The following is a 15375-nucleotide window of genomic DNA, read 5'->3' on the forward strand; positions in this document are numbered from 1 at the left end:
GTTTACTGTAATCAAGCTCCTACTGATGGATCAGGGGCATAGAACAGACTCCAGAGCTAAACTGTGACCCAGATCCAGAATGTTACAGAGTTTTTAAGCACAAAAATCACAAAAGTCACCAACATCTGTGCCAAGTTACAATTACATTTTCAATTTATCAGGACTCAGGGATAGGGAACTTTCCTGGAAACATTTTTTTGTAGTACACTCATCCTGTTCTCATTGGTTGGTTTACTCAACTGTGGCAGGGCAGCTTGCTCCACATTCATGTCTCAACTTGCCACCCAGGATGTCAGTCACCCAGGGAGGGTCTTGGCAACTTAAACTTTATTTGACCCCTACTCCAAATGGAAGTTTTATTCAAAATGGCTTCAGTTTGGTTCCTTCTTAGATTTTAAGTCAGTAACAACAGCATGATAGTTCTGAGGGGTTTTGTTTTGTTTTGTTTTGAAACCTGTTGGTGAGTTTACCTATCTCAGTTTCCTGTTACCTCCAGGAAAAGGCAAGGCCTGAATTTACACTTGAGATGAATTTAGACAGGAAATTTGAGCCTCAGTTTCAAAGCATTTTCACTTAAGAAAAATCAGGTAATTTTAACTTTTTTAAGTTATTAAATTTGTATCATCAGAAAGCAACATGTCTATCTTTTATGCCCAGAGCTATTATAAAACCAGGATGTTTTTAAGGTGAAAGCAGACTTTGAAAATTTTGACCGGATGAATATTATATCTGTCAAGGTATCTCTGTGGGGTGTTTTTTATTTTTCCATGACTGATTTAGTTTACTTACTTTATATGAAATAGGAAAAAATATTTAATTTGTATTTAAAAGAAAGCTAAACTAGAGGAGCTTGGTCCTCAGAGGCTAGGAGACCATAGAAACTTCAGGAAGGAATGGGAAATCAGATGGCCCCTAGGGGAACAGAGGAGAGGACCTGTAGCCCTGGGCTGATGGGGCCAGCCGTCAACACCCATCACAGAGATCGGATAATGAGTTTTACTGGAATAAGCAGGAAGTATAGACCAAATGGCCTCTGTATTAAATTAAAAATGACAGAGACTTACCCACTATCTGGACAGTTACCTGGGCCTCTCCCTGGTAATCTTGGTGGTGTTTGAGCAGAGGTCCCAGAGCAGGGTCAGTCTTTGGCTGCCAGGTCTGGAAGATCCAAGAGATTTTCCTGTGGAGGAGGAACTTGGGTGACTGACATACCTGTACAAGACAAGAGGGGCAGTCAACTCTCCAGGGTCCTGTCTGGCCACAGTTTGGGTAGTGGACAAGGTGAAGGACAGTTCTTCACCCAGTAACCAGTGCTGCCACACTCGAAGCAAATCCCAGGATGAGTCTATTGGTGACTGTGGAGGCCCAAATTACTCAGGGTCTAAGAACCTGAGCTTGCTTTACCCAGCAGGGCTGCATAATGGATGATTTGGCCACAGGCATGGTTACCAGGTGTTTGGAAGGGTCTACACTTGGCTGTGCAGTGTGCTTTGATCTTGTAAGAGGAAGGTCTTTTGCCTCTCCCCTTGGCATATTATAAAAAGTCTTTTGAATAAACCTTCTAGGCCAATCAATATTGACCCAGACCCTCCCAAAGCTATTCTGTATTTCTGTCTTTCTTCTTGTCTTCCAGGTCTCTCTTTCTAGCTAATGTTTTCTGATCCCTCTCTCCTCCTCCTAAGAACCCTAGAAAAGATGGGAAAGGTAGGAGCTGGACTCCTGTAGTCTGCCACAGGTGACGCATCTTCTATAAAGATGGCCTCAAGGGCAGCTGCTAGAAGCTGATGTTTCTGTCTACCATGGGAAGCCTTTTCCTGTTCCTCCCTTCCACTAAACACCTTAAATGCCATATTCAGCAGATCTCTCTGAGAGGGTTGAGGGTGATCAACTAGCGCCTGATTTGAATATTATTTTATATTATACAAACTCTAAAAGACAAATACAGTCCAAGGGGAGGCTAGAAACCTCATTTTACTGATGTTTTAATACCATGGATTGGTTGGTTGGTTGGTTGGTTTTTATGACTCAAATATCTAAAGATTAACAGAGTTAGCAAAGATATTAAATGGTTAGACATATATCTTTTACCTTTTGTTAGCTGGATGGACTTTTTATAACCTTAGGAATTTATAAAGTTCAGTCATCAAATGTGTGTTGTTTCTTATCCAAGATATTTTAAAGGCCTAGTGTTGTCTAATTAGTCTAGGGAAAATACAATAAAACAAATCATCTTGGATGCCTGGTGTTGCCTCCTTAGTCTAATAGAAAATCTATTTTCATAAACAAGAGTTGAATCCAAGTGATGCACAAGTATACTGTAGCAAACCAAGATTATCTACACCTGGATTTTTAGTTATCTATCCTTTTGCTATAAGTTTTTACTATTAATTCTTTTGTTATAAGTTTTTAGTATTAATTCTTTTGTTAGAAGCTTTTACTATTAACTCTTTTCTTAGAAGTTTTAAGCTCATTTTTTTGTTACAGATCTTACAGACTCTTTTAAAACTACACCCAATGAACTTGCGAACCTGAGATAAAGAAAGCTTATATTTTAGCAAAACCTTTAAAGATAGTAAAAAAAAAAAAATGAAGAAAAAAAGGAAGGTGCTGTGAGATAAGCAGTAGCAATCTCTATTGGGAATAGTTTACCTCTTAGCTCTTCTTAAGCACCTCCAATCTTTCCCTGGGGTGCTTTATTTTAGTCTCCTTTCCCCTGTCACAGAGTCAGGTGGCCAACCTGAAGCACGGCAAAAACTTTGGAGGAAATTTTTAAGCAAACACACATGGGTCTTAAGTGAGCAGGCCAAATCCCCCCTCAAGAGCCACCTTTCAATGGAGGAGAACAGCATGTGACAATATTTTAATACTATTCATACACAAAAGACATTTGAATCTCCATAAGACCGAACTGAGTGATTAGTGGGAGGGATGAAAATGAGAGGGCAAAGAAGGCTTAGGAATAATATGAACAGAGAGAACAAAGAAAACTTAGAGATGAGGGAAATTTTTGATCATTTGTCTGTGTGGTGGCTGAAGTTGTCATAATCTGTGAGAATTTGGAAATCAAGTGTGCCATTTTCTGACCATCGGGACTGATTATCTAATTTGTACTGAGGCCAAGCCATACTGCAGTAAAAATAAAGTGACAAGGCTTTAATGCCACCTCTGAGCTTGAGAAGATATTAGAGAATGCAAGTGAGAGGAGTCCATGAATCTGATAAAAGTCCATGGTTAGTTTAGTTAGCCAGTGAGCAAGAGACACAGAGCAAGCTCCAGGAGCAGAGACAGAACAGGAAGGAAAGGATGCATCCTTCAAATGGTGGCAGGAAAGAGTTTCCAGGAACACGGCAAGGAGGAGGGAGAGATTTAGGGAAAGGAATGGTCGTAAGCAGGAATCCCACCAGAAGGAAGATTCTAATGGTATAGGCAAAGAGACAGAAGGAGGTCAACACAGTAAGGGGTGTCATAGGAAGGTCTGTATCTGAAGGTGTCCCCTGGGGACCAAGACTTGTCGAAGAGATGCCCAAGATCTTGTGGACAGGCATTTCTCATTGGTGGGATGAGGAGACTAAAATGGCATAGGGGGGCTACCTAGTGTACCAATGAAGACCTCCATACCAGGCTCCAGTGAGACAGAGCAGGCAGCTGCAAGTCGGCAGGGAGAAATAAGTGGATAGAGGAGATGGAGGAGAAAAATGGCTGAAGAGAAAGACTCTTAGATTTTGAGTCAAATGTCGTAGGTAGCAGGAGCCAGCAAAAGCAAATGATCCATACCACATGAGGGCCAAGTCTGTAATTTTGGTTCAGTTGAAGAAGGGACAAGGCTCCAAAGGAAAACCTCAGGATCTCTCCTGAGTTTCTGTACCAAATGTAAGAAGGTGCAGGGAAGAAACAACAAAATACAGCCACACTTCATGAAGAGAACATTTTGATTTAAAAAGAAAACTGTCCAGCTGCCTTGGTCAATGGAAGACAATGCCCAGCTACAAACACTGGTTGTATTTTATATGGGTGGATACCACAGAGAGTCTGCTCAGACACTGGAACATCCCGGTGGCTAGTATGGGATGTTTTCAGACAGAGAAGGTGCTGATCGGTGCAGTTAGCAGCATTCAGCCAGCTTTTAAGAGCTTCTGAAAAACACTTTAGGATACTATTCCCTAGCAACACCCAGCTCAGGTGGGAGTAGAGACCTTGCCATCAGCACTGCCAATCTGGAGCCTGCTTTGGGTGTCTAACACTTGCTTCCCTGTGGCAGACTCCACTGGACAGCACAAGGAAATACTCAGCTAAAGTAGGAAATTACTCAGAGAACAGGTGGTTACATTGTGACAGGCTAAAGACCAGCCACAGCAGTGATAAAATGGCATTTGCTAGAGCTCCTGGATGTTGAGTGCAGAAGATTTAGGTAAAAGTATAAACTGAGTCTCTGCTCCACCATGGTGTTGCAGGACACAGAGCGCATTTGCACCACCACCATGCACACCTAACATAGGCAACCTTCCCTAATAGAGTGGGAAGAATGACAGTGGTGTGTGGAATATTCCTTAATACTGTGTGAATATATGTCACTGTGATTGGTTTACCAAAGAAAATGACCGGCCAATAGCTGAACAGGATTAAGTTAGGTGAGAGAGCTAAACTGAGAAGGCTGGGAGGAAGAAGGGCAGAGCTGGAGAGTCACCAGCAGATGCAGAAAGAAGCAAGATGGACATGCCATACTGAGAAATGGTACCAAGCCACATGGCAAAGCATAGATAAGAAATATGAGTTAATTTAAATGTAAGAGTTAGCTAGTAACAAGTCTGAGCTATGGGCCAAGCATTTGTAATTAATATAAGCCTCTGTGTGGTTACTTGGGATTGGCGGCCGGGAAAGAAAAGTCCGCCTACAGTGGTGCCTTCTGTGTGATGCTATTCCTGGGGAGATTTGAACAAGCATTTGGTCACCCCAGATAGGGAACTGACGACAGACCAAGGTACAGATACTGCCAACATCCAACTTGGTGAACCTATGAATTTTATAGGGGAACTCACAGGAATATGACTGAAGGGTTACTTATTGGAACAGAAATGACTCAGAGACCACTGCATCCCCAAAGCCCACACCAGCATGGGTGAAGTCTCATGAAAGCTACAATATTGGAGCCTGCTGCACAATTTAAAGTCAATTCAACAGGTTGGAGGGTGTCTCTTTCAGGCATCTCAGTTTGTCCTTGCCTCTTACAGATGTTTCTGCTTGTCTCTGTCTCTTCCAGGTGGCTCAGCTGCTCTAAGTCCCTTCTAGTTAGCTTGGCTAGCCTGCCAGTGTTTCTTGGAAGTCCTTGTTGCTTGTATAACCTTGGGGAGGAAAGGACCTAGTGAATCTAGCCAGTTTCAGAGACTTTCAGAAGGTATTAAATTGTTTACTTCTTTATTTCAGTGAGCTTTTCTGCAAGATGTATATGTGTCCTCCCCCTTCAGGACATCCTTTGCTTTCCCTCTCTCCTAACATTCTGTGTCTTAATTAGCTTCCTTCCAGTATGGAATGTTTATCTGGAAGGAAATTGCCACGCAACAGTGCTCTTGTGGGTACTGTCAGTGGCCTTCAGTTCCACAGAAAACATTTCAAAATAACAGTATTAAAATTTTTCTCTAAGTTGAACATGAAGGTATGTAACATGAATTGCTAAATGGTCTTATCAATTAAAAAAAAAAAAACCCAAATGCCGGGCGGTGGTGGCGCACGCCTCTAATCCCAGCACTCGGGAGGCAGAGGCAGGCGGATCTCTGTGAGTTCGAGGCCAGCCTGGACTACCGAGTGAGTTCCAGGAAAGGCGCAAAGCTACACAGAGAAACCCTGTCTCGAAAAACCAAAAAAAAAAAAAAAAAAAAAAAAGAAAAACCCAGAGTCAGATATTGGGGTGAAAGCTGAAAGATCAGAGAGACAGAACAAGCCACAGTCAACCTCACCTCGCCAATTCCTCAGCTGATCTTGTTTCCTCAGACTGAAAGCCTCTGAGTCTTCATCTGAATGGATCTCAGCTGAACTGCTCTTAGTTCCTGTCTCCTCACGCTTTATATACCATATTCTCCACCCAGCCATGTCACTTCCCGGGGTTAAGAGCATGTGTGTTTTCCAAATAAAGGAATGAGATCGCAAGTGCTGGGATTAAAGGTGTGTGTCACCACTGCCTGACTCTGTTTCCAGTGTAGCCTTGAACTCACAGAGATTCAAATGGATCTCTGCCTCCCAAGTGATAGGATTAAGGGTGTGTGCCACCACTGTCTGGCCTCTATGTCTAGTGGCTGCTGATGCCCAGATAAGTTTATTAGGGTACAAAATACATCACCACAAAGGCACATGCCTGTTACCCTGTCTCTTGGAAGGCTGAGGCCAGAGGAACACTGCAGATCTAAGGACAGTCTGAACTATAATGAGACACTATCTCAAAAAAATAAATGAGTGAATTAATGAATTAATAGAACAACAAAAACAAGAAATGTTATCTATGACACCATTGTTCCCAAGGAAGAATGTATGGGAATGAAATATTAAAAATATTTAATAACATTAAATACAATGTTATATTTTAAAGCATAATATGAAAACTAAAGCATTTTTGAGAACTCCAAGACAGCTCCAAGGAAAGAGGAGGGTATGTCTCATCCTGAGCAATTTCTCTCATCTTCTCATTAGCTGGTTGTCAGGACTCTCTGAAATTCTGATTCCTCAGGGTTGCCCCTCTTCCCAGCTTAGAGGTATGAAAGGAAGAAACTTTGCAAGTAGATAGAGTTGACACTTCCATTTGCGCAGCTGCGCACTGGAGTGGTTTAATGAGAGGATGTGATGTAATTTAAAGGAAGAAATTGGCAATTAGTCTTCTCTCTCTCTCTCTCTCTCTATCTCTCTCTCTCTCTCTCTCTGATTTACAGAGAACTACAGTGGACTTGATTAAGTTCCTTGAAATAATCACCAAGGACAGGGAGAGGACTCCCAGATCAGCCCCCTGCCAGTGACACACGGCTTCTAACCTTGCAGCTCCCTCACCGTTTCCAGTATGATTGACCTCTCCCCTGGCATCAGCTTGCTCTTTTCTCCTTACATGGTCATTAAAAAGTAAAGGCTGAAAACTGCTCACCCTCCTCAGGGCAAGGCAAGAGACAGAAATTCAGATTCCATCAGAACAAACTGTCCGGGGCTGATTATGTCCCCAGGGAAAGCATCACTTCTAATCAGTTCCGAAAAGAGTGGGAATTTCCCTTCTGCAGGGAAAACAAAATCCTTCTTCCACTGAGTTCTAAAAGATCTACTTCAGATTACAGGAATTGTTTAAAAAAAAAAAAAAAAGAAGCAGGCACTGGAGAGAAAACGCAGAGTTGGTACCAAAGATGACTTATCTGAAAGGAATGCTGTTCCTTGGAAATGAGGCACCATGACCCACACACAAAACAACCACCTGATAGAAGCCGCAGGGCCATGTCTACCAGGAACCTTAGGTTCAAATGCATTTCACTGTGCACAGGCTTCTTGGCTCTGATAATGTTACTTTAGCTTTCTAGTCCTCAAATTTCTCATCTACTTAGAAAACATTATGCTAATTTCACTCGTTGTTCATATTAAGTGACCCAAATAAAAATGAGTGTGGAATATCTGCCCATCCTTATTTTATGTGTGAAAAAAAACTGAACAATCCAGCTATGAATCTATACCGTCATCTAAAAACAGAAAGGTGGGAAAGTAACAGCCACGAGTAGAACAAAAGGGAACAATTCCAGACAGCATACGCAAAGGCCCTGGGATGTGTAAGAGTTGGAGAAATGAGGGTCGCCAATGGCTGTGGAATTTGATAAGCAGATACTGTATCAGGGAGGGAAATACACAGTATGGTGAGAAAGAGGAATGCCGAAACCGTCTCTTCTATTTTTCTCTCAACTTCTAGGACAGAATTTTATGTGACACCTTAGACAGGGATGAAGAAAGTGATATGTGATATTCCAGTTCATAATGAATAATAATAAAAATGTCCAGAGATTTTACTCCTAAATTTAACCCAAACAACCCCAACAAAAATCCCATTCTCAATATACATTAACCATCCAAGATTCTCTAACTAACAAAATAGAGAATTAGGAAACAATAAGAATATTTTAGGATGACTGCTGGGAATCAGACATGCGGGGATGGTTCAACATATAAAAATCTGTCAATGTAATCCACCATATAAATAATCTCAAAAAAAAACCAGATGGTCATCTCACCAGATGCTGAAAAAGCCTTTGACAAAATCCAGCACCCCTTTACGATAAAAGTCTTGGAGAAATCAGAGATACAAGGGACATACCTAAACATAATAAAGGCAATATACAGCAAACCAATAGCCAACAACAAATTAAATGGAGAAACTTAAAGTGATTCCACTGAAACAAGGAACAAGACAAGGCTGTTCACTCTTCCCATATCTATTCAATATAGTACTGGAAGTTCTAGCTAGAGTAATAAGACAACAAAAGGAGATCAAGTGGATATAAATTGCAAAAGAAGAAGTGAAAGTATCACTATTTGCAGATGATGTGATAGTATATATAAGCAACACCAAAAATGCTACCAGGGAACTCCTACAGCTGATAAACACCTTCAGTGAAGTGGCTGGATACAAAATAAACTAAAAAAAAAAAAAAAAAAAAACAGTAGCCCTCCTATATACAAATGAAAAATGGGCTGAGAAAGAAATCAGGGAAACCACACCCTTCACAATAGCCACAAGCAATATAAAATATCTTGGTGTAACTCTAAACAAGCAAGTAAAAGACCTGTATGACAAGAACTTCAAGTCTCTGAAGAAAGAAATTGGAGAAGATTTCAGAAGATATAAAGATCTCTCATGCTCATGGATCAGTAGGATTAACACAGTAAAAAAAGGTAATCTTACCAAAACAACCTACAGATTCAATGTACCCATCAAATACCATCACAACTCCTTACAGTCCTTGAAAGAACAATACTCAACTTCATATGGAAAAACAAAAAACCCAGGATAGCTAAAAACAATCCTGTACAATTAAAAGAACTTCTATAATGATGCATAACAATGTTCTGCTATACTCATAGATTGGTGACTACCCCAATTGTCATCAGAGAGCCTTCATCTAGCAAGTGATGGAAATAGATGCAGAGACCTACAGCCAAGCATTGGGACAAACTTGTGGAGTATATGAGCAGGGGATAGGAAGTCAAGGACATCACAAGGGAACCCCCAGAAACAACTAACTTGGACTCATAGGAGTACAGAGTCTGGACCAACAGCCAGGGTGCCTGAATGGGACTTACCTAGGCCCTCTATATACAAGTAACAGTTGTGTAGCTTGGCCTCCTTGTGGGAATCCTAACAGATGGAGCAGGGGGTGTTCCTAACACTTTGTCCAGCTTTTTAGGAACCTATTCCTCATACTAGGTTGCCTTCCCTAGCCTTAATACAAGGGGAGGAACTTAGTCCTACCTCAACTTAATATGTCATGCTTTGTTGACACCCATAGGAGGCCTGCTCATTTCTGAACAGAAACAGAGGAGGATTGGATTGGGGGGTGGGGTAAAAGGGAGGTGGGGGAAGGAATGGGAGAAGAGGAGGGAAGAAAACTTCAGTTGGGATGGAAAATAAATGAGTAAAGTTAGTTAATAATAAAAAAAAATAAGTTCTGGAGGTATCAACACCCCTGATTTAAAGCTGTACTACAGAACAATAGTAATAAAAATGAATGGTATTGGCATAAAAATAGATAGTTTGATCAATGGAATCTAATAAAAGACCCAGAGGTAAATTCACACACCTATGGACACTTGATTTTTGATAAAGAAGCCAGAAATATACAATGAAAAAAAGAAAGCATCTTCAACAAATGGTGGCGCTCTAACTGGATGTCCAGCATGTAGAAGAATGCAAATAGATCCATAACTATTACCCTATACAAAACTCAAGTCCATGTGGATCAAAGACCTCAACATACATCCAGATACACTGAACCTGATAGAAGAGAAAGTGGGGAATAGCCTTGAGCGCACTGGCACAGGAGACGACTTCCTGGACAAAACATCAATCATGCAGGCACTAAGATCGACAAAACAAATGGAACCTCATGAAACTGAAAAGCTTCTGTAAGGCAAAGGACACTGTCAACTTTACAAAATGGCAGCAAACGGAATGGGAAAAGATCTTCAACAACCCCACATCTGACAGAGGGCAAATATCTAAGGTATATAAAGAACTCAAAAAACTAGACATCAAAAAAACAAATAATCCAATTTTAAAATGAAGTACAGATCTAAACAGAATTCTCAACAGAGGAATCTAAAATGGCCAAGATACACTTAAAGAACTGTTCAACATCCTTAGTCATCAGGGAATGCATATCAAAATGACATTGAGATTCTATCTTATACCTGTCAGAATGGCTAAGATCAAAAACACAAGTGACAGCTCAAGCTGAAGAGGACATGGAGCAAGGGGAACACTCCTCCACTGCTGGTGGGAGTGCAAACTTGTAGAGCCAATTTGGAAATCAACATGGCAGTTTCTCAAAAAATTGGGAATCAATCTACCTCAAGACCCAGCTATACCACTCCTGGGCATACACCCAAAGGATGTTCCTCTATACCACAAGGACACTTGCTCAACTATATTCATGGTAGCTTTACTTGTAATAGCCAGAAACTGGAAACAACCTAGATGTCCCTCAACTGAGGAGTGGATAAAGAAAATGTGGTATATTTACACAACTCAGGTATTAAAAACAATGACATTAGGAAATTTGCTGACAAATGGATGGAACTAGAAAAGACCATCCTGAGTGAGGCAACCCAGACCCAGAAAGACAAACACAGCTTGTACTCACTCATAAGTGGATAATAACTGTCAAGTAAGGGAGAATCATGGTACAATCCACAGACCCAGAGAAGCTAAAAAGCAAGGAGGGCTCAAAGGAGGGATGCATGGATTTCACTGTGAATGGGAAATAGAATTGACAGTGCACCCTGTACCTACGTGTCCTAACACTTACACACTGGATTACACTCACTGAAGTCAACACATCGTTGAAGAAAACATCTCATTCTTCCTTTGTTACCTCAATGCTGGGCAGAGTGCACTGTGAAGACACATACAAAATGGTCAGCCAGTAAGATAATAACTTTCAATCACAAACAGGTGATCAGGAAAGTATAAAATGAGAGAAGAATGAATTTGGGGTATCTGGGTATATTCTGTATGTATGTGTATTTGATAGGAAAAGTTTTATCCATAACATTCACTAGCTGAAACTATAGGTAAAGACGTATTTAAAACATTAGTCTGTGATTTCACTCTTGTAATCATTATCTGAAGAGCAAAATTCACTTCTGTCTCCACCACAGGGAACAAGACTTCTCTGCTGATCCAGGTGGCTTCAGGAGAAACCATTGCAGAGAAACGGAGCTCAGCGAATCTGGAAAGTATGTGCTTATAATCTCATAACAGAAATTTAAAAATAAAAAAAAACTATAAAAACAAATTTTTCAGAAACTCATTGGCAGTAATAGCTAACCTAACTTGAACCAACTGGATTGCAGAACTCAACCCGAGGGCTATATAAAGACTTTATTTATCACTCCACTGGGGCTACTGTCCAACACTGTAGTCAATAATCCTTCTGCAGCTTCACTGTGAAATCTGCTTAGCAAGAAAGAGTACTAGGTGATTTCTCTTTCTGTGCCTGCACTTTATGATAGCCAAAAGGCCAACAAGGGACCCTATTTCTGATTCTGAACTCTCATTCTACACTAAGGCTTTGCAAAGCCTTGCTGTGAACTCAGGATTCCCCTCATCCTACTTGGAATTCTAGGCATATTTTGGTTTAGTTTAGGTTGGCTTTTGGAGGTGATAGGGATGGCATAAAATAACTCTGTGGTTTTTCTTCAGCTTTATTAAAATAAAATTCACAATAATTAAATAAATTTAATTAATTAATTATGTAATTAATTATTCACATAAATTAATTACATAATTAAATATATATAACATTTTGCTTCTTGCAGAGCTGGGGATTGAACTTCAAGGGTCTCATATACTCTGCACATACTCTACCACAGAGCAACATCTCATCTCTATGCTCCAATATGATGATTTAATACATACATGCACTATAAAATGATTACCACCCTTTAAGCTAACATCTCCATTGCTTAATAGAGTTCCTATTTTTGTTTGTTTTTTTGGTGTGTGGAGAACACTTCAAATCCACCCTCCCAGAAAACTGAGTGCACCATCCAGCATTATTAACTGCCGTCACCAGGCTGCACACTGGATCTCCAGAGCTCAGTCTGTAGTCTTGAACTATTTGACTGACATGTTCCTCTTTCCAAGTTCCTGGAAAATATCTATTCTGCTCTCAGTTCTTTGATTTTTCTAAGATATATTCCACACACATGAGATCATTCATATTTGACCTCTTATGTCTGGCTTATTTCATTTATCATAGTGTTTTCCAGATTGCCCAACGCTGTTACTGATAGCAGTATTTGCTGCATTTTAAAGCTGAATGGATATATCTTCTGTATGCATTTTTTTCAGTTGATATAAATCTAACTTGTTTCTTTCCCTGACAATCGTGAATAATGCTACAATGACTATCTCTCTGACATACAGATGTCTTTTCACTTGGCTATGAACCCAGTTATGGGACTTTAGGATCATAATAGGTTTATTTAAGAATTCCTGAAGATCTTCCATACTTTTTACACCTTAGCTTTAGATTCATATTCCTGCCCACAGTCCTAAGATTCCTTTTTTCCTCCACACAATCAACAATTACTTTTATTTTTTTTTCTGTGTGTATGGTGTGCACATGCAGGGTACATATGCACATGCATGCTGTAAATCAAACGCAGGGCATCATGCATGGTGGACGAACTCTCTACCACTGAGATATACCACATGTACCTTTTATTATTTTTTGCTAGCCTTCCCAACACACATGATATGATATCTAGTGGTGGGTTTGATGTGCATAATCAGAATTCTTTATGTCTGCCTTCAAGCTAATAGAAGGGTAGGATTTTCTTCATCTGGCTAAATTCTATTCAGCACATTACTAAAAGAAAATTAAGAGGACAAATAAAGTTGCTTGTAATTTTTTGTGTTAAAATCATAGCAACCATCTTTCACATACACTGCCTCTGCAACGTTTTCTCAGTCGCTCTACCTTTACATTAGAAGAATATCTTCAACATTCTGCTCTCTTAATTATTCTCTTATCTAGAAATAGCTCTAATTTAAGTCCTTATACAAGGACTCTAACTTTACATTGGGAAAAATTCCAAATAGTTTAAATTTTTAGGGAGCAAAGAGCAAAAAGCAAACAAAATCATAAATCAACAGAGGATTAAATAAGAGACTTTTCTTACTAATTCACAATCCAAATTATGCAACTTGGGAAGAATTTTGAGACTGCTGATAAATTTAACTACAAGAAAAAAGGTTTTAAAAAGTTTTTTACTAACCACCATAAATAAAATAAAGACAAAACATAATTTAGGAAAATGCATATATTCTTATCATTAATATACAAAATTAATTGCTATGATTGATTTAAGAAACAAAATAGAAAACTCAAATGCATGTACAAATAAGTTACAAAATGCTTTGAAGTATAATAACTATCTCTAATCACATTCATAATAAGAATTAAAACTATCCTACCACGTTTTCTCATTCATCAGATTGGCAAGGTTTTGACATTTTGGAAACAAATTGTTAGTAAGCAGAAAATATAAACCCCTATCTTACTGGTAAAAATGCAAATTGGAGCAATCTGTACAATAGTGATTTGGTAATAGTTATTAAAATTGTATGTTATCATTTCATGCAGCAATTCTGCTTTTATTCTATAAATATGGTGCATTAGCAGCTACAAAAAAGACAGGTGTGGATGGCTATTCACTGCAACAGTGCTTACATAGAGAAGATTAGAAATTATCTAAATTCTCATTAGTGTGGGTTTGGTTATCTACTGTTGAGCATAGATATAATGGAATTCCTGACAGTTAGTTCTATATATCTTTCTTTACTGATATGAAAAGACATAGTTTTAGGTGAAAGAAAAAGAAAGCCAATGACATGATTATATCAATAATTTCTAATGTCTCAGATAATATTTTCTAAGATGTCTCTTCCACAAAAGATTCAAAGTAACAATATCTTCTTGAATTAAACTTTTAGACAAAGTAAATTTAAGTCAATATATAAAAAGATGAGAGATTGTGTATACATGCACACACATGCATATATATAAAGTGGAATACTCAAGAAAGTCTACTCACAATACCAAGAGTTTTTTTTCTGTTTGCTTCTATACAGTTGGAATTAAACTAGATTCTCACCTTCAAGCTTCCATTCATTCTCAAGATCTAATGAAGAATCTTCTCATATACTTGACCATTTAGGAGAAATGTTCACTGTTTTGAGCAACAACAGTATCAAGAAGCTCTAAGTTTGAGCCTTTCATCTTCTGGACAAAGATTTCATTCACTTGTCAAAATATCCAGATCTACCCATTTAAAAAGAGATTCTCTAGTCTTTCTGGCAAATCCCTCTGTTCTTCTGCTGGCCTGTCTCATTTGACCCTTTTCTCAGCTGTTAGTATTCCCAGGAAAACCTCTCTCCATAATACACCGGGTGATTCCACTTCCTTGGGTTTATGTTTATCTCTAGGATTTTCAAACACATATCCAAAACTGAGATCCTCATCTTTCCCCAAATACATTTCCTCCTTCTTTACCAGAGAGTCCCCTTCCTTCCTCAGACCTACTATCCAACTACCTACCAAATTCCATTGCTCCTGTGTCTCAGATACATCCAACCACCATCATCTGTTCCTACCCAGTCCAGACCCACTTCAATCCTCACACCAACAATGGCAAGCTTTACTAATTTGTTTCCTTCATCTAGCCTTCCAAAACCTCCCCAAGTACAGCTAATAGGGTTCTATCTTTAAAACAAAGACTTTCCCATAATGCTTTTAATCCTTTAACAGCTGCCTAGTTACACTTGCACCAAGTCTCTAGGAACTGGCTCCTCTCCACCTTACATCCGCCCTTCACTCTTCCCCTAAACCTCCCTTGCATGCTGCAGTCATACCCTTCCATCTGTATCTAACATGAAATGTGCCTTTTTCCTTCACACTTTCAAATCAGGCATTCCCTTGCCCTGGAAAGCCTTCCCCATCCTCATTTCTGTCTTTGCATGCCACCAACTTCCTGAGCTCCGGTCACCTTTCCACTCTGGTAAAGAGTAACATACCCCGATGAGCACGTATAGCCCTGTGCCATGTCTGTTTGTGTAATGCAAGCCTTTCTAAACCAAACTGC

The sequence above is a fragment of the Peromyscus californicus genome, unplaced genomic scaffold (genome assembly GCF_007827085.1).
Source record: "Peromyscus californicus insignis strain IS unplaced genomic scaffold, ASM782708v3 Scaffold_12__1_contigs__length_115047231, whole genome shotgun sequence".
Classification (NCBI taxonomy): Eukaryota; Metazoa; Chordata; class Mammalia; order Rodentia; family Cricetidae; genus Peromyscus; species Peromyscus californicus.